The following is a 19,505-nucleotide window of genomic DNA, read 5'->3' as shown; positions in this document are numbered from 1 at the left end:
TAAATTCTTTATTTGGAATCCATCGCAATCTAAAGGAGCTTCTGCCAAAGGATAGGAGATTACTTATGCTGCCTGAAATGGCCTATGCCTCCTAAATTTCCTTTGACTTCGTCACTAATATAGCACGGGTTCCATTCCAACAAAGGATTACTACTATGTAGACCAACCCCCCTCTGGTTTAAATCTTCCTTTCATAAATATTGAAACTTGTTCAAGGACAGCTGTAAATACATGCAATTTGTTTTCTTTTTATCCTCCCCTCTACAACTCTGCTTGGCTACAAAATCTAGGACTCACAGAGCAACAGCAGCAATGGTCAGAAGATAAGTGCCAGTTCCAATGCAAGAACTCTCTAAAGTTAAATGGTCACAATTTTTTTTAACCACCTCATCTGCCATGACTTTTTTCTTTTCTCATTATCTTGCCAATTATTTCTTTCGAAACTCAATCCTCTAATCCTCTGAGCTATATTCTGAGCACCAAATATTTTGACCAATGCCTCTCTGTTATCCCCATCATCTTTTTACAAACCTATGTCATCTTGTTGGGACCAAATGGGTTATCCGTCAGCTCTCTGACCGCACGCTACGAAGGAGGAAACAGCCTCCGGCTCGCCACTATTTTTTAGGAAGGCCTGTGTAACTGTTGATAGATCCAAGTTAAACTTCTCCATTAACTGCGGAATCATCATCATGGCAGCTCCCACCTCCAGTGGAGAAACTGTTTCTTCTTCTTCTTCTTCTTCTTCTTCTTCTTCTTCTTCTTCTTCTTCCTGATGAGGCTCTGTTTCTGAGTCTTCCTCAGGCGTGGGGTATCCTCATCACACATCGTTAAATGTATTTCCAAATCAGGGCTCTCATCCACCACAACCTCCTCCAATCCCCGGGTGGCTTCTGCAAGCATCTTTTACAGCGCTTCTTCACTCTCCCGGATTTCTACCTTCACATGCTCTTCCTTCAGGCCGATGCGGAGTCCTCTCACTCTGTGGTTCCCATTATCCGCAGCCCGGTGGCCTGCTCCAGTCTTCCGCGGGAGCTTCTGGGAGGAGGGGCGCCCCAGGCGTCCCCTGGCAAGTGCTCGTGCTCCTGGCCCCGCGGGGGCTTCAGGGACCGCCACCAGGGCTGCGTGGGCGAGTTGTCCACAAGCCGCTGCTGGTGATGGAGCTGGGCGAGCAGCCATTTTCCTTCCCGTCAGTCAGGACAGCCACGTCATCCGCGTCTGGGAAGGCGCCTCCGCGGTGCCCTTGGCCAGGGCCCCGGGCTTTGTCTCCGAGCAGTGTCCCCTGAGGCGAGGCGGGGCCCAGCCGATAGGCTCCAACTCCAGCCTCTCGCTGGCTCCACCAGTCCAGGATGTACCTGTGGAAATGAAGTGGCCCAGGGCTTCGGCCCGCGCCTCCCAGGCTCCTGGACCTGACAGTGCGGTCCCCCTGCAGGATGAGCTCGGCCGGGCTGGGCCCCACGTGGAAGAACACAGAGCTGCTGTCCTCCCTCTCTCGTCCTCCCTCTCTCCAACAGAGTCGAGGAATGGATGGGTCCATTGGGGTCTTTGCCCAAATCCATCGCCTCCGCCATGTCTGACGCCGGGCACTAGAGGAGCTGCCCCTCGCGAGTGTCTGGCACACAGCGAGACTGACCTAACCTCATTTTTATATAGCTCATCTGGAGACCAGAAAGACTAAACAATACTTAAACAAAGTTAGTTACATGGTTGCACAGCTCACAGCTAATTATAACAGAAACAGAAAACTATTAGGAAAGTATGTGAACGGATGCAAGTAAAAGGGAGTTGGTTTCTGACATGAGGTGCAATAGAAACCTCCCATAGAAACCTCCCTCTCCCAGTACCTGTGGGGCTACTACAGTTCCGGGCAAAGACAGACACAGCACAACAGAACGAAAATGAACCACTAAGCTACAGCGCAGTGCAGTAACACATAGGCTTGAGGATGCACAATTACTGGGACTAGATAAAAGTATATCCCATACATTAGCCTGGGAAGGACAAGTAAAACGGCATATGTTATGATTGCACTTATTTTCCAGGACAGACAAATTTATCTGTAGTGAGAGAAATCAGATCAGCCATTGCCTGGGGCAGGGTATGTGTGGTGGGGCAGATTTGACTGCACGCAGCATGAGAGAACTTTCTTGGGGAATGAAAATGATTTATATTTTTTGGGGGGTGGTGGTTATACACTTGTATACAGCTGTCAAAACTCAACTGTATACTTACAATCTGTGTAATTAATTGTATACAAATTATACCTCAAAGATGATTGGTTTTTATGTTTTTTTTTTAAGGCTAAGAAGTATAATACGTTCTATCAAGATTCTTCTCAAAAGCGGAAAATTTAAAATTGAGGGCCGGGCACAGTGACTCACACCTGTAGTATCAGCACTTTGGGAGGCCAAGGCAGGTGGATCACTTGAGGTCAGGAGTTCAGGACCAGCCTGACCAACATGGTGAAATCCTGTCTCTACTAAAAATACAAAAAAATTAGCCGGGCATGGTGGCACGTGTCTATAGTCCCAGCTACTAGGGAGGCTGAGGCATGAGAATCCCTTGAACCCGGGAGGCAGAGGTTGCAGTGAGCCAAGATCACGCTACTGCACTCCAGCCTGGGTGAAAAACAAGGGTCTGTCTCAAAAAAATACTAAAATAAAATAAGAGGCCAGCCTGGGTGTTGTGGAATGCTGCCTATAGTCCCAGCTGCTCGTGTGAATGGCTTGAGGCCATGAGTTGGAGGGCAGCCTGAGGCAACATAGCGAGATCCTGTATCAATTTAAAAAAAATTTTGTTTCAGGCCACAAGTAGTAAACTGTAGTAAACTCCATTATATGGAAATCTCAGCTATCCAGAAGATCTGCTTCCAAGTAAATTCCAGAGAGCCACAATTTTACTTTTCATCCTAAGCAGAAATCGTACCAATAACACCTTTAACCTAATTATTTTTTCCTCCCTTTTTACAAGACTTGTCAAAACTTGACAGTGATTAATATTAGTTTCACTAAGTACAGCTTTTTAAGTTGTTATAAAGATAGTGCCACTCAATGGTTGTTGGTAGGCCTACATTTAAATTTATCTAAATGCCATTTCTATTCAAATGCCTACAACAACTTGATTGGCATGGAGTAAAGCCAATCAAAAAATAAGTTTCTTCAAGAATTAACGAGGGTAAAATATCTACCACTGTATGTGATAAAGTTAAATTCTTAGATTTGTTTTAAAGTCCCTTTGTCGTAAAAAAAAAAAAAAAAAAGAATCTGACAATGTTGATGTGATATACGTATCAAGAGACTTTAAAAAGATTCATACTGTGACACTTTTAAGGAGTTACTATATGGAAATAATCATAAATGTGCACATTTGGTATCCAATGGTGCTTTATTTATTTAAAAAGAGAAAAAGTAAAGCTACTGACACAATCTAAGGTTCCAAATTGGAAGAACCATGATCCATCTATAATAGTATGATCAATGCCAGGCGTGGTGGGTCGTACCTGTAATCCCAGCACTTTGGGAGACTGAGGCAGGCAGATCACTTGAGGCCAGCAGTTCCAGACCAGCTCGGCCAACATCATGAAACCGTGTCTCTACTAAAAATACAAAAATTAGCTGGGCATGATGGCACGTGCCTGTAATCCCAGCTACTAGGGAGGCTGAGGCACGGGAATTGCTTGAACCCAAGACAGTGCCACTGTACTCCAGTCTGGGCGACCAGAGCAAGACTCTGTCTCAAAATAACAATATAATAATAATAGTATGATCAAGATTTGAACTCCTATAGCCTAGATTGTGGGACCAAAATCCTAACCAACATACCCTATTTGGTTTTGCCCATTTTATCATTCAGAGCATTAATGAGGAGGATGCAATTTGTCAATATCTGAGGGTAAAGGAAACAAATACAAAAAAAGGTCAGTGACAATAAAGGTATAGAAAAAAAACTAAACGTATATATATTCCATCTTCTTGACTCACAAAGCAAAAAGAAATTCCAAATTCCATATTAGTAATCATTTTAAGGAAGCGATAAATATAAATCACTGCTCCTTTCTTCATGTCTCTAGCTTACCTTTGAACTCTATATATGCGAACATATTTTATAAGAGATCTGTCACTATTTAGAGAGCCATATTCAAAGGTTCCCTTTAAGGTATCTCACTAAGAAAGGCACCCAACTCCCTTCACATTGACTGCAGGCTTCATGTTGTCACCATTTTAATCCAACACAAAAATGGGAAGGACCTGGAAACATTAATGGCAATCCTAAAAACAGTTTCTTCCCAGAAATCGTGAGTGTACTGGGAAACCTGGACCTCTGGATTTGGTGATGAGCCCTCACATCTCCAGTGAACAAAAAATTAAATCTAAGAGAAAGGTGTGTTGCAGTGGATGCTACACAATGGACCAACGGATGGACGGATTGATGGGCTGATGAACAAACAACAGAGAGATAAAAGTTTCAAATTATTCGTAGATGAAAGTAAAGAACAGATAAACCAAAACTGCTGAAACCAACATTTTAAAGTTCCAATTTCTGACCCACTTAAAAACACAAACCTTCCATTTCACGAAGATAGCCTAAGGCAAAAGTAAGTATAAGTCCTGATCCACCCAGGCCCAGGTTTTCCTGTCGGAGGCTTCCCTACACTACTTTAAGACATCTCCCCATTTTATCCTATGCATGGTGTAAATACCAACTGTAGAAGGCACAGTAATTTAAATGAACTATTAAAAAACAGTAGGCCAGACATCGTGGCTCACACCTGTAATCCCAGCACTTTGGGAGGCCAAGGCAGGAAGATCGCTTGAGCCCAGGAGTTTGAGACCAGTCTGGGCAATATGGCGAAACTTCATCTCTACAAAAAATACAAAAATTAGCCAGGCACGGTGGCGCGCCCCTGTCTGTGATCCCAGCTACTTGGGAGGCTAAGGTGGAAGGATGGCTTGAGCCTGGGAGGTGGAGGTTGCAGTGAGCTGAGATTGTGTCACTGCATTCCAGCCTGGGCGACAGAGACCCTGTCTCAAGAAGAAGAAAAAAAGAAGAACAAAGAAGGAGAAGAAGAGAAACTTCATTTCAGCTGAAAAAATAAAGAAAAGTCAATAACTGAGACTACAAGCCATATGTCTGTTAACAGGTAAGGTTCATATTCATTCATGTAATGACTTTATAGTGCCCACCGCTAGGCACTGAAGGCACCAACACGAATGGCTTCTAAGTGAATTAACCATTCATCTTACACATACTCCTATGCCCCAAGTAAGAGACAATTTAGTAAACATGTATATCATATATTTTACACTGTCTAAAATTGATTCTCACTTTATAAACCACACCTCAGAAATTAATCACTGGAGACCAACAGATGCCTTAAACATGTAAGCATGCCCCCAAACAGGTACACCACTAAGAAAGGCTCAAGATAAATCACACACAGGCTCTGGGGGGTACTAGCTATAATCCACTCCCACTGCCCCTAACGCCTCACCCCAACCATTTTTCTCCCGTCCTAGAGAGCATGTGAAAATGTGAGTGAGCACAGGTGGGAAATGAACAATGAGAACACTTGGACACAGGAAGGGGAACATCACACACCAGGGCCTGTCGTGGGGTGGGGGGAGGGGGGAGGGATACCATTAGGAGACATACCTAATGTAAATGACAAGTTAATGGGTGCAGCACACCAACATGGCACATGTATACATATGTAACAAACCTGCACGTTGTGCACATGTACCCTAGAACTTAAAAGTATAATAATAAAAAAAAAATCAGGAAAAAAAAAAGAAAACTGATATAATAAATGGGTTTCGTTCTAAAAAAAGAAAAAAGAAAAAAGAAACTGAGTGAGAAAATTACAAAAATAACTTTGCATCTACTCTAACTTTTTAGGTATATAATTTGCCAACTTAGGGAATTCACAATCAGTAATAAAGTACCTGCAATACACTTCAAAACTCTGTCAACACTGAGAATCTGTCTCCTAGGGATCTAGAGTGATTAATAATCCTCCTTCCGCCGGGCGCAGTGGCTCATGCCTGTAATCCCAGCACTTTGGGAGGCCAAGGCGGGCGGATCATGAGGTCAGGCGATTGAGACCATCCTGGCTAACACAGTGAAATCCCATCTCTACTAAAAATACAAAAAATTAGCCAGGCGTGGTGGCAGGTACCTGTAGTCCCAGCTACTCAGGAGGCTGAGGCAGGAGAATGGCGTGAACCTGGGAGGCGGAGCTTGCAGTGAGCGGAGATTGCACCACCACACTCCAGCCTGGGTGACAGAGCAAGACTCCGTCTCAAAAAATAATAATAGGCCGGGCGCGGTGGTTCACGCCTGTAATCCCAGCACTTTGGGAGGCCGAGGTGGGCGGATCACAAGGTCAGGTGATCGAGACCATCCTGGCTACCACGGTGAAACCCTGTCTCTACTAAAAATACAAAAAAATTAGCCGGGCGTCGTGGCAGGCACTTGTAGTCCCAGCTACTCGGGAGGCTGAGGCAGGAGAATGGCGTGAACATGGGAGGCGGAGCTTGCAGTGAGCTGAGATCGCGCCACTGTACTCCAGCCTGGGCGACAGAGCGAGACTCCATCTCAAAAAATAATAATAGTAATAATAATAATAATAATCCTCCTTCCAAATGCACATGAAATTTGGACTATCTTTAGACCACACATCTAGCTTACAGAATAGTTTGGCGAGCAGGCCCAAAATGTCATACTGAATACTAAATGAAAGACTACAGGTAGAGTCCTGCAGTGAAGGACTCTACCTCTTTTCCCTGCTGCTAAGATCCCCAGGTCTGAACAATGTTAATGGAGTCCACAAGCCAGGCAGCTGCAGAATAGTGAGCTTAAGGAAGTGAGGTAATCACGGCCAAGACACAGCAATACATTAAGAACGTGCCTCAAAACAATTAAAAGCAACCAAAACAGACTGCAGATCTTACCGGGTATTTGCTTGGAAACAAAGAAATCCTGCAAAGGAGTATGTCGTGCCCTCTGCTGCTGTCAGTGCCCTGTTTTCCTCCACACCCTCCAAGGTTAGAACCATCAACCTGCTCTCTTTGTTCTCCTCTGTGTTTTCCCCACAAGAATACTTTTCTGATACTACTTCCCTTATGGGAGGTTCATTCCCCATCAGATAACCCTCATCCACCACCAGCCTCACCACTGACTCCAGGAAGACCAAAGGCTCTGCAAAAGGAGTATTCCGAACAAGGCCAAAGAAAGGCATGTGCGCCCCAAGAGAGGGTGGAGGACAGGGCCAGGCACTCTCAACCTCAGACCAGTTTTAAAGAGGATGTCAGGCATCTCCTGAGGAAAACTTAGCAACGTCTAATCAGAAGTCCGACTGCAGCCTAGCCGCAAAAAAAGCAGCATCGTCTTCAAAGAACAGAATGTGGAGGCACAGATACACAGACTGGCCGCACCCGCACTGCCACGAGAAAGGAAAGGGGCGGCTCTGCACGATGCCTGCCAGAGGTGGTCATGGTTCCATCCCCCTCACCCAGAAGGCCGCCCGCCACCTGTCTCCACACAAAGACACAATACAAGGCGGATGGAGACTCAAGAATGGCTTCAAAGAGCTTTCCAGGCAGGCTGAGGGACAGTTTCCTCAGCCTCCGAAGTCCTAATTTTCCTTTAGCAAGAGCCTCTGGAAAGAGGGTTCTCCACCTTGTCTCTGATCCCATAGCAATACCCTTCCATCACTTACCTCTGGTGAAGGTAGGAGGGCAGAGACAGCCCTTATGTCTCCCCAGAATGTGAAAATCAGCAAATGCTACTGAATTAGGAGCTGGGAGCCAAAGGCCTCTTTAGCCCTAAGGATGGGAGCCAAGCCAAACCCAGGCATGCTTTGGGCACACAAAGTAGTGAAGAGTGTGGGGGTGGGGCAGGGAATGAACAAGGAAAAGAAGAGCTAGAAACTGAAAATGACGCACAACTGTAAGCAGCAGAATGACTTTACCAACTGGACTGAATCACATTATCAATGGTGACAACTTCTATTACTGTATTTTGCAAACCAGACTCAACAAATAGAAATGACCCTTCCCCAGTCTTTTCCAGTTATAATAAACAGAACTGCAGCCACAGCTAAGGATCATTGTTTATTTGACATGCAGAAGAAATAAGGCAAGTTTCGAGAATATTAGCCATGATATTAGAGAATACTGGCCATTAGAATATTTTAGAAATTTACCAGTACATGACTTTGAGATTACACACTCCACTATAAAGTTACATCCTAAGGAAAGAGTCATGTATACACTTACACAGAGATGTCATCTTAGCACTGTTAGTCCATTTAAGATTGGAAAAAACCTTGACGTCTGACAACAGGGCATAAGTGACAGCATGGCCATATCTGAATTACAGTGACATTAGATCTACATATTAACATGAAAAACATTTATTATATATTACCTTTAAAAAGCCATAAAAATATATATCATATGATACATTTTACATGTATCTGTATATATACATAGGTAGACCTATATAGGCTCAAAGTAATTATAATTATTTTCTTTTTGCTTCTCTCAATTTCCTAAAATGTTTACAATAATTTTTTTGAAAGAGAAAGGTACCGTTTTAAATTCCGAGATTTATGTAAGATATTTTAATAAAAAACAAAAACAAGGACCAAGGTGCCAAGGGTCTGGATTTTACCAGATAAATGGGAAGATAGGTCCTATATTAAGGATCTGCCTAACCCAAGTCTTGAGTTCTTCCCATCTTGTATCTTATATCTAACACTGCCAAGTCTATCCGACCCAGCCTGATAATTACTTTCAGTGAAACCCAGCTTGCACATCCCAGGCCCATTACATCACATTCTTGCACTCAAGGGAGGCCCAGATGGATCTTTCACACTGGATTGGACAGCAGGAACTGATGGACTCGTTCCAAAGTGCTAAGCCACCATCTGCAGCCTTCTGTTAATTTTCTCCATCTCATCTGTCCCATTCCCAATTCTTTTTACATACCCATTGTACAAGTAATCAAGATTTGCCCTCCAGGTGTCTCTTCCCATAAGGCAGGTAGAAATACATGAAATTAAATTATTTTCAACTAAAGCAATGCCTTCACATGACTCTCTCAATCCAAAAACATTACTCTGTGCCTAACGCTAAAGGCCATGCAAAGTACTAAAAGAGCATAATATAATACACGGCCAGTCATGACAAAGAACTTTAGAATCCAACTGATAAAACAGAACTCGTAAATATGAAACAATGAGAAAATGATTAAGTCTTGGGCTTCCTATTAACTGCTAGGCTTGGCTCTACCGGTTCTAAACCCAATTCAACTCACTACCTATTATATGACCTTGGGCAACATCCTCATCTGTAAAACTATGAGTTAAACCTAAATTATCTCTAACATCCTTTCCAGCTTTTACCTTCTGTAGCTCTAGAAACAATGAATCAGAGAAAAGAAAGACAAATGTGGGCTTCTAGAATGTGTTATAAATTACCTAGGCAGAGACAACCACCAAGTGAATCTGGCAAGGAAAAAAATTTCTAGTCAATTAAAGCTTGTTTTGGCCGGGCGTGGTGACTCATGCCTGTAATATTACCCAGCAGTTTGGGAGGCTGAGGCAGATCACGAGGTCAGGAGTTCGAGACCAGCCTGGCCAACATAGTGAAACCCCATCTCTGCTAAAAATACAAAAATTAGTTGGGTGTGGTGTCGTGCGCCTGTAGTCCCAGCTACTCAGGAGGCTGAGGCAGGAGAATCGTTTGAATTCAGGAGGTGGAGGTTGCAGTGAGCCGAGACTGCACCACTGCACTCCAGCCTGGGCGACAGAGTGAGACTGTCTCAAAAAACAAACAAACAAAAAAAAAACAACGCTTGTTTTTATTATACAAACAGGGGGATCAGAAAGTAAATGAAAGAAAACTATACCATTCTCCTCCCATTAGAAAAATCCTGACAAGGCTTACGCTATATAAACAAATCTACTGTCAGTAGAGTGGGGCAGTGACAACAAAAAAAAAAGTTGACAGGGCCGGGCACGGTGGCTCACGTCTGTAATCCCAGCACTCTGGGAGGCCGAGGCGGGCAGATCACTTGAGGTCAGGAGTTCAAGACCCTGGCCAACATGGTGAAAACCCATCTTTACTAAAAATACAAAAACTAGCTGGGTGCGATGGTGCGTGCCTGTAATCTCAGCTACTCGGGAGGCTGAGGCAGGAGAATCGCTTGAACCTGGGAGGTGGAGGTTGCAGTGAGCCGAGATACTGCCACTGCACTCCAGCCTGGGTGACAGAGCGAGACTCTGTCTCAAAAATAAATAAATAAATAAATAAATAAATAGCAGACAGCAAACACTTGATTGAATATGTGTGAAGCCCTTTACTAGACACAGTTCAGAATACAAATATGGATAAAACACAGTCCCTGCTTTTGGAAATTTTATTTCATTCATTCATTCACTCACTCAGTAAATATTTATTGAGTACATCTACTATGTATAGGACAATTCTAGGTACTGTAAATACAAGAATGCATAGGATAGAGAAGATCCCTGCTCTGATATAACTCACATTCTTAGGGAGAAAACAGACTAAAGTAAACCAAAAAGGTCACCCCAGAAGACAAAAACAGAAAAGAATTATATGACAGAGATTGACTGGGTTGGGAAGAGAGGCGAGGGTATACTTTTCACACTGGGTGATCATGAACACAAAATGTTAATAATCACTGACACTGACAGGAATTCATTGTGTTACTCTCTTTATAAAACTTACTTAAAATTAGGCCAGGCGCAGTGGCTCATGCCTGTAATCCCAGCACTTTGGGAGGCCGAGGCAGGCGGATCACGAGGTCAAGAGATTGAGACCATCCTGGCCAACATGGTGAAACCCCATCTCTACTAAAAATACAAAAATTAGCTGGGTGTGGTGGGAGGCAGGCGGATCACGAGGTCAAGAGACTGAGACCATCCTGGCCAACATGGTGAAACCCCGTCTCTATTAAAAATACAAAAATTAGCTGGGTGTGGTGGCGGGCGCCTGTAATCCCAGTTACTCAGAAGGCTGAGGCACGCGAATCGCTTGAACCCGCGAGGTGGAGGTTGCAGTGAGCCAAGATCATGCCACTGCACTCCAGCCTGGTGACAGAGTGAGACTCCGTCTCAAAAACAAACAACAAACAAAAAAAACCAAGAAAACAACAACATTTAAAATTAATAAAACAGAACAGGCTATAGATAGGCTGATCAGGGCATGTTTCATTCACTGAGATGAATCTGAGCTGAAAGCTGGAAACCATGAGCAGGTGCAAAGGCCCTAAGGAGTTCAGAGTCTTTATGAAAAGAAAAGAAAGCTGATGTAGCTAAAGCTAGGAGAGAATGGTACGAGGTAAGGAAGGTAGAAGATGCAGAAAGTTTCTGTGGGCCCCACTAAGCAATGGTAAGGGACTTAGACTATTCTAAATGCAAGAGAAAGCCACTGGAGGGCTTTATGCAACAATGGGAAGAGAGAAAGATACTATGCTTGCTTTTGTTTCATGAATACAAGGTAATACAAGGTAGGTGCTAAATCAGGTAACCCAAAATATATTTATGTTTAGCTATGGGATGAACTAACATGTTGGTGGCATCTTTACCTCGCTAACCTTTTATGTGAACTGATAGTAGCATTAACTTCTCATTCCAAGCACACCAATCCCAGGACACTAATGCAGGACCTGGAATGGTGTTTCGGAAGCATCTTGGGTGAGAAAGCAATCAGTGTAGGATTAAAAATGTTGTTACGGATGTCCAACAAAAATGCTGAGCAAACAACATGTGGGCTAGAATTTCAGACTTTAAAGATCTTACTTAGAAAAAAATGGCATTCTGGCTACCATGACAGCTGCCACATAAATGAAAAGGAAACTGAGGCATACAACAGATGAATGACTTGCCCAAATCACACAGCTAGCAAGAGGAAGAATGGAGACGTTGGGATGTGAAGTCCACTCTCCTGACTTCCTGACCAGGGTTCTTTCCAGAGCACCACAAAAAAGCAAACATAAAAATAATTTAGAATCCACAGACAGAAAGCAGACGAGTGGTTGCCAGGGGCTGGGGGGTGAGGGGGCTGAGGGGGGTACAGGGTCTCTCCTTTTGAGGTGATAAAAACGTCTTGGAACTAGATAGAAACGACAGCTGCACAACATATTGAATTCACTAAATGTGACTGAATCATACACTTTAAAATGGTTAATAGTTAATTTTACGTTATGTAAATTTTGCTTCAATTTAACAAATGAACTTGAAAAAATAAAAATAATAATTTAGAGGGGATCACCAACAACTGATGACAAGATTATTAGTCACCAAAGGTACAGTTTCGGACACCCATGTTCTAATGAAAACTCAAGATAAGCTGGCTTCAGACCAGCGTTTCTCAATCTCAGCAGTACTGACATTTTGGACTAGATGATGTTTGCTGTTGTTCTGAAGAGCTGTCTTACGCACTGTAGGCTATTTGACAATATTCCTGACCTCTACCCACACCCCTCTTCCCCTGAGTTGTGGCAACCAAAACTGTCTCCAGACACTGCCAAAGTCCTCTAAGGGGGCAAATCACCCCGTTGAGAACCACTGTTAGACAAAGTGCCTAACTTCTCCTATCTTAATTTCCTTAATCATCCACCTAAAACCTAAGGCTAAAATAAGGCCCTCTATTCACGGCTTTTTTTTTTTTTTTTTTTTTTTGAGACAGAGTCTCACTCTATTGCCCAGGCTGGTGTGCAGTGATGCGATCTCAGCTCACTGCAATCTCCGCCTCCCAGGTTCAAGCGATTCTCATGCCTCAGCCTCCCCAGTAGCTGGGATTACACGCGCCCGCCACCGTGCCTGGCGAATTTTGTGTTTTCAGTAGAGATGGGGTTTCACTATGTTGGCCAGGGTGGTCTCGAACTCCTGACCTCAGGTGATCCACCCGCCTTGGCCTCCCAAAGTGCTGGGATTACAGGCGTGAGCCACCGCACCCGGCCTCTTTCAATTATAGCCCAGTACGGTATCCTCATTCACCAGCCTTGCTCTATATCTCACTAGGATGATGCAAGCTTATACAGAAATAACTAAGGAAATGATTTTACACTGAATGATCCTTAAAACAACAACAAACTCCTCAAAGACAGTAAGTGGCTATGAAAAGAGTTTATCTTAAGTTTCTATCCAAAGAAAGTATTGGTATAAAAGCTTCCCATTAAACTGCAAGAACACGGCTAATAAGCTAATACTCAAGTTATCAAAGGACTGGTAGTTTCTGAATCTGCATTTTTTGATTTGTACTTAAATGCTTCTTATACAAGGTGCTTCCCTTTGAAACTCATTGACACATCTGCTTGTTTACCTCACCAGTGTTCAAGAAGGATTTTAGGTTCCTCCATTTTCACACGAGAATACCCCAGGCATGCCAGGCAGTAAAGGGTTAATTTAATTAGTTCTGTGTACGCTCAAAGAATTACAAGCAACTTCATTTAATTATTAAGCAGCCAATCAGGTAATCTCTGTGGTTGATTAGTGCACTAATGAAATAATGTCTTCCAGTTCAAAGCTGTCACTGCAATCAGGAGACAGCTCTTCAGCTAGAAGAAAGAGCTGGCAGGATTTCCAGACTCATGCTAAGAATCTGGGGAAGGGAAATGAATCATTTCATATTTCACCCCTATTGTACTAAAAGATAAAGAAGTCTCTGAATTGACATTTATAAGATACTCTAGCCAAGAACAGCAGAATACACATTCTTTTCTTTTTTTTGGAGGGGGGGGTGGGGGGAGGAACAGAATCCTGTTCTGTCACCCAGGCTGGAGTGCAGTGGTATAATCTCGACTCACTGCAACCTAATCCTCCTGGGTTCAAGTGATTCTCGTGCTTCAGCCTCCCCAGTAGCTGGGATTACAGGCGTGCGCCACCACGCCTGGCTAATTTTTGCATTTTTTTTAGTAGAGATGGGGTTTCGTCACGTTGGCCAGGCTGGTCTCGAACTCCTGACTTCAGGTGGTCCTCCCGCCTCGGCCTCCCAAAGTGCTGGGATTACAGGCGTGAGCCACCGAGCCCGGTCCTACACATTCTTTTCGAGTGAAAATGAAACATTTACCAAAAGACACCATATTCTGGGCCATAAAACAAGTCTCAATACATTTAAAAGGATGCAAGTCATACAAAATGTCTTGTCTGACTAAAGTGGGTTAAATTAGATATCATTAATAGAAAGCTCTCTGGAAAATTCCCAAATATTTGAAAACTAATATTCTTCACACTTCTAATAACTAATACACTTCTAATGTATTCATGTTTCTAAATAACCCATGGCTGCAGGAAGAAATAGAAAGGGAAAAGGGGAAGGCCTGAATGCTTTTTCTCTAAGATGAGGAACAAGACCAGGATGTCTACTCTGGCCTCTACATTTTATGGTTGGCTCTAGACAGTGCACTAAGGTAAGAAAAAGAAGTAGTGGCTTCCACATTGCAAAAAGATACAAAACTATCTTTATTTACAGACAACATGATCATCTATGCAGAAAATCCAGTGGAATCTACAAACAGGCTGCTAAAAGGGGGGAGTTTAGGAAGGTTACAGACACAAGAGTAATATAACTCAACGCTATTTCTAATACTAGCAAACAATTGAAAAAAAAAATTTTTTTTTTTTTTTGAGATGGAGTCTCACTCTTTTGCCCAGGCTGGAATGCAGTGGCACGATCTCGGCTCACTGCAACCTCTGCCTCCTAGGTTCAAGCGATTCTCCTGCCTCAGCCTCTGGAGTAGCTGGGATCACAGGCAGCAGCCACCACACCCGTCTAATATTTTATTTTATTTTATTTTATTTTATTTTATTTTATTTATTTAATATTTTATTTTATTTTATTTTATTTTTTATTTTATTTTATTTTATTTTATTTTATTTTATTTTATTTTGAGACGGAGTTTCGCTCTCGTTGCCCATGCTGGAGTGCCATGGCGCAATCTCGGCTCACTGCAACCTCCACCTCCCAGGTTCAAGCGGTTCTCCTGCCTCAGCCTCCTGAGTAGCTGGGATTACAGGCGTCCACCACCATGCCCAGCTAATTGTTTGTATTTTTTAGTAGAGACAAGGTTTCACTATGTTGGCCAGGCTGGTCTTGAACTCCTGACCTCAGGTGATCCACCTGCCTCAGCTTCCCAAAGTGCTGGGATTACAGGTGTGAGTCACCGTGCCTGGCCTAAAACTTTCAAAAATGTATAATAGCATCAAAAAGAATGAAATACTTTGGGATAAATCTGACAAAAGATGGGAGATACCTAAAGAGTTGAGAATTTGAATATAAAACTTTTCTGTCAGAAATCAAAGAAAACCTAGAGAGAGAGAGAGGTACCATCATCATGGGTCAGAAGACTCAATAGTGTTAAGAGGCCCATTTTCCACAAATTGACCTAGATATTCAATACAACTCCAATCTAAATGCTAGCAGGCTTTTTTTTGTAGAAACTGATAAGCTAATTCTAAAATTCATATGGAAATATAAAAAATATAAAATAGCCAAAACAACTTTGAAAATGGAACAAAGTGAGAGGACTAACATTATTTGATTTCACTACTTATTAAAAGCTGCACTAATTAAGATACTGTGATATTGTCTTGAAAACAGAACAGAGTGAACAATGACATAGAACAGGGTCCAGAAATGAACCCACATGTATATGGAAAACTGACTTGGGCAACTAATAAAGGATAGTCTTTTTTTTTTTTTTTGGCGGGGGGGTTGGGGGGATGGGGACAGAGTCTCGCGCTGTCATCCAGGCCGGAGTGCAGTGGCATGATCTCGGCTCACTGCAACCTCCACCTCCTGGGTTCAAGAGATTCTTCTGCCTCGGCCTCCCAAGTAGCTGGGAGTACAGACGTGCAACACGATGCCCGGCTAATTTTTGTATTTTTAGCAGAGATGGGGTTTCACCACATTGGCTGGACTAGTCTCAAACTCCTGACCTCGTGATCCTCCTGACTCCATCTCCCAAAGTGCTAGGATTGCAGGTGTGAGCCACTGTGCCCGGCCACGATGGTCTTTTCTACAAATGCTACTAAACACATGCCCCCTCCCCCCTCAAAAAAAACCCCACAAACTTCGATCAGTACTTTATATCATATGCAAATTATCAACTCAAAATGAAGCACAGACTTAAATGGTAAATCTAAAACAATAAAACTTCTAGAAGAAAATGTAAGAAACAAACCTTTGTGACCTTAGATTAGGAAAAAGCAAAACCAGAATACGTAACAGCTCAATAGACAAAGAGTCCAATTTTAAAATGAGCAGAATACCTTAACTAGAAGATCACCAAAGATATAAATAGCTAACACAGAAAAAGGTGAACATTATTAACGATAAGGGAGATGCAGATCAAAACCACATTAAAATAGCCCTTTGCCCCCCACTAGTGAATAGTGATAAGCAAAAGGACAGGAAATAACAAGTATTGATGATGTGAAAAAACTAGAGCCCCTTATTCACTACTGTTGAAAAGAAACTGGTGTGTTTACTTTGGAAAACAAGTTTGCCAGTTTCTTTAGAAGTTAAAACATAGCTCCAATTCTACTCCTAAGTATTTGTCCAAGAAAAAAAGAAAGCACACAAAAAGAAAGCAAATACATGCAGCTATTATCTATAATAGCCCCAAACAAAAACAATCCAAAAGCAAAAACGATACATCATCTGGTGTATAAAAAGCGGGTATAGCCAAACAATGGCAGTACCAAAAGAAAAAAATGAGGACATGTCTAAAGGAGAAAGGAGTCAACCTGAAAGAATTTCCAATGGCCAAAGCTTGAAATAATTTGAGCAGCTAAGTAAACAGTATTAGATTCAAACCCAAAGGATAAGTATCAGTGAGTCCACACTGATGACAACAGACTTAAGGAGACATGCGATGTCAGGTGGAATGCAGGAACAAATCTTCAAATGAAAAGATGGGGAAACTGCCGGGTGCGGTGGCTCATGCCTGTAATCCCAGCACTTAGGGAGGCCGAGGCGGGTGGATCGCCTGAGGTCAGGAGTTCGAGACCAGCCTCAACATGGAGAAACCCCGTCTCTACTAAAAATACAAAATTAGCCGGGCGTGGTGGCACATGCCTGTAATCCCAGCCACTCAGGAGGCTGAGGCAGGAGAACTGCTTGAACCCGGGAGGCGGAGGTTGCAGTGAGCTGAGATTGCGCCATTGCACTCCAGCCTGGGCAACAAGAGTGAAACTACGTCTCAAAAAAAAAAAAAAGAAAAAAAGAAAGAAAGAAAGAAAAGAAAAGATTGGGAAACTGTTGGAATCTAAACAGTCTGAGGTTTAGTTCATAGTACTGCACCAATGTGAATGTCTTAGTTTTAACAAATTTACCATGATTATAAGAGATTAAACATGAGAGGAAGCTGGGTGGAGGGTTTATAGAAGAGATCAGCAAACTACAATCCAAGGGCCAAATCCAGCCTACCACCTGTTTTTATAAATAATGTTTGACTGGAACACATCCATTCATTTACTCACTGTCTTACGGCAGCCTCTGCCCTACATCAGCACAGTACTCTTAAGAAAAACCATTTGGTGTAAAATATTTATTATCTGGCTCTTGACAGGAAAAGTTTGCTGAGCCCTGATATACATGAAGTCTTTCTCTGTGCTGTCATTGTAACTATTCTATAAATCTAAAATGATTCTAAAGTAAATTTATTTTTTTAAAAAGTTAAAATGTTGGCCAGGCACAGTGGCTCACGCCTGTCATCCCAGCACTCTGGGAGGCCGAGGCAGGTGAACTGCCTGAGCTCGGGAGTTTGAAACCAGCCTGGGCAACATGGTGAAATCCCATCTCTACTAAAAATACAAGAAATTAGCTGGGCATGGTGGTGGGCACCTGTAATCCCAGCTACTCAGGAGGCTGAGGCAGGAGAATCACTTGAATCTGGGAGGCGGAGCTTGCAGTGAGCTGAGACTGCACTACTGCACTCTAGCCTGGGCAAAAGAGCGAGACTCTGTCTCCAATAAAAAAAGTTAAAATGTTGAGCTGGGTATGGTATTGAGCACCTGTAGCCCCAGCTACTCAGGAGGCTGAAGTGGGAGGAGTGCTTGTACCCAGGAGTTCAAGGCCAGACTGGGCAACAAAGTGAGACCCCACCTGTTAAAAAAAAGGCGGGGGTGGGGGTGTTAAATATTCACCTACCATATGACCCAGTCATTCTACTTACAGGTACTCACCCAAGAGAAACAAAGGCATGTGTCTAAAGAATGGTACACAAATTTTTGCCAATAGGTGAACTCAATAAACAAACTATAGTACTATCTATCCATAAACTGGCATAGTACTCAACAATAAAAAGGAATCAACTACTGACACATGCTACAGAATGAATGAATCTCTATTTACACTGAGTAGAATGAACAGGAACAACATCAAAAGAGTGTATATCTCATGTAAAAGTCTAGGAAATGTAAACTAACATACAGTGACAGAAAGCAGATTGGGGGGGTCACCCTGAGAGAAACACAGGTTGGGGTGAGACGGGGTAAAGAGATTACAAAGGGACACAAGGATATGACACCCTCGCGTGGCGTTGGCGGACATGTTTATCTTGACGTGGTAATGGTTTCACTAGTGTGTATATATATGTCAAAACTTGCCAAATTGTACACATAAATATTTGCAGTAGATTATGTCAGTTATACCTCAGTAAAGCTGTTTTTTAAAATAAGTTGCAAAAATATTCTTCTGGTCTTCTGATATCAAGCATTATGAATAAATAGACTAATCCATCAACAAACCTCTTCAGCTACCAGTTTCTGTCACCCGTCCCTCCTCACCTCTGGAACACTCTTTCTTTAGGGGAGATGAAGATTCTGAATTGTAGTCACACTTGTTCTAGAAGAAGTCTTTAGAAAATCCTGCAAGAATAAGACTCCCCTGAGGACTGGGCGCGGTGGCTCACACCTGTAATCCCAGCACTTTGGAAGGCCAAGGCAGGAGAATCTCCTGAGCCCAGGAGTTCAAGACCAGTCTGAGCAACATAGTGAGATCTCATCTCTACCAAACAACAACAACAACAACAAAAGTCAAAAAATCAGCCAGCCACGGTGGCATGCGCCTGTAGTCCCAGCTACTAAGGAGGCTGAGGCCAGAGGACTGCTTGAGCCCACGAGGTTGAGGCTGCAGTGAGCAAGAGATTATGCCACTGCACTCCAGCCTGCAACAGAGGGAGACCCTGTCTCAAAACAAACAAAAAAGACTCTCCTGGGATCCTGCCAACAAACTATACACAGGCAAGTGAGATCCCAATTACCTGGATAAGCAGCAAGGTATTTACAGAACAAACCCTCTGACCTCCCTCTTCTCTGCCCTTCTCAGACTTTCTGTCTTTCCCTTCGCTCTTAAGCCTGGGAGAAATGAAGATGTCAGCCAGCCTGGGAGTCAGAATGCAGCTCCGCCATAAAACAAAGACTTCAGAAATGAAATGACTCACGAGAAAAAGGACATTTCTCAAGAGCC

At 43.0% G+C, this 19,505-nt stretch overlaps 1 protein-coding gene and 1 pseudogene across 5 annotated transcripts in view; both read right to left on the bottom strand.

Annotated features, from left to right (window-relative positions):
- The window catches only part of CECR2 (CECR2 histone acetyl-lysine reader), a 191,908-nt gene that overhangs the window by 138,087 nt on the left and 34,316 nt on the right, over positions 1 to 19,505 (bottom strand). The gene's annotated exons all lie outside the window — the stretch shown is intronic.
- Positions 263 to 1,622, bottom strand: LOC134809671 (telomeric repeat-binding factor 2-interacting protein 1-like; annotated as a pseudogene).

The sequence above is a fragment of the Pan troglodytes genome, chromosome 23, assembly GCF_028858775.2.
Source record: "Pan troglodytes isolate AG18354 chromosome 23, NHGRI_mPanTro3-v2.0_pri, whole genome shotgun sequence".
Classification (NCBI taxonomy): Eukaryota; Metazoa; Chordata; class Mammalia; order Primates; family Hominidae; genus Pan; species Pan troglodytes.
This window is presented reverse-complemented; position numbering and strand designations above follow the sequence as displayed.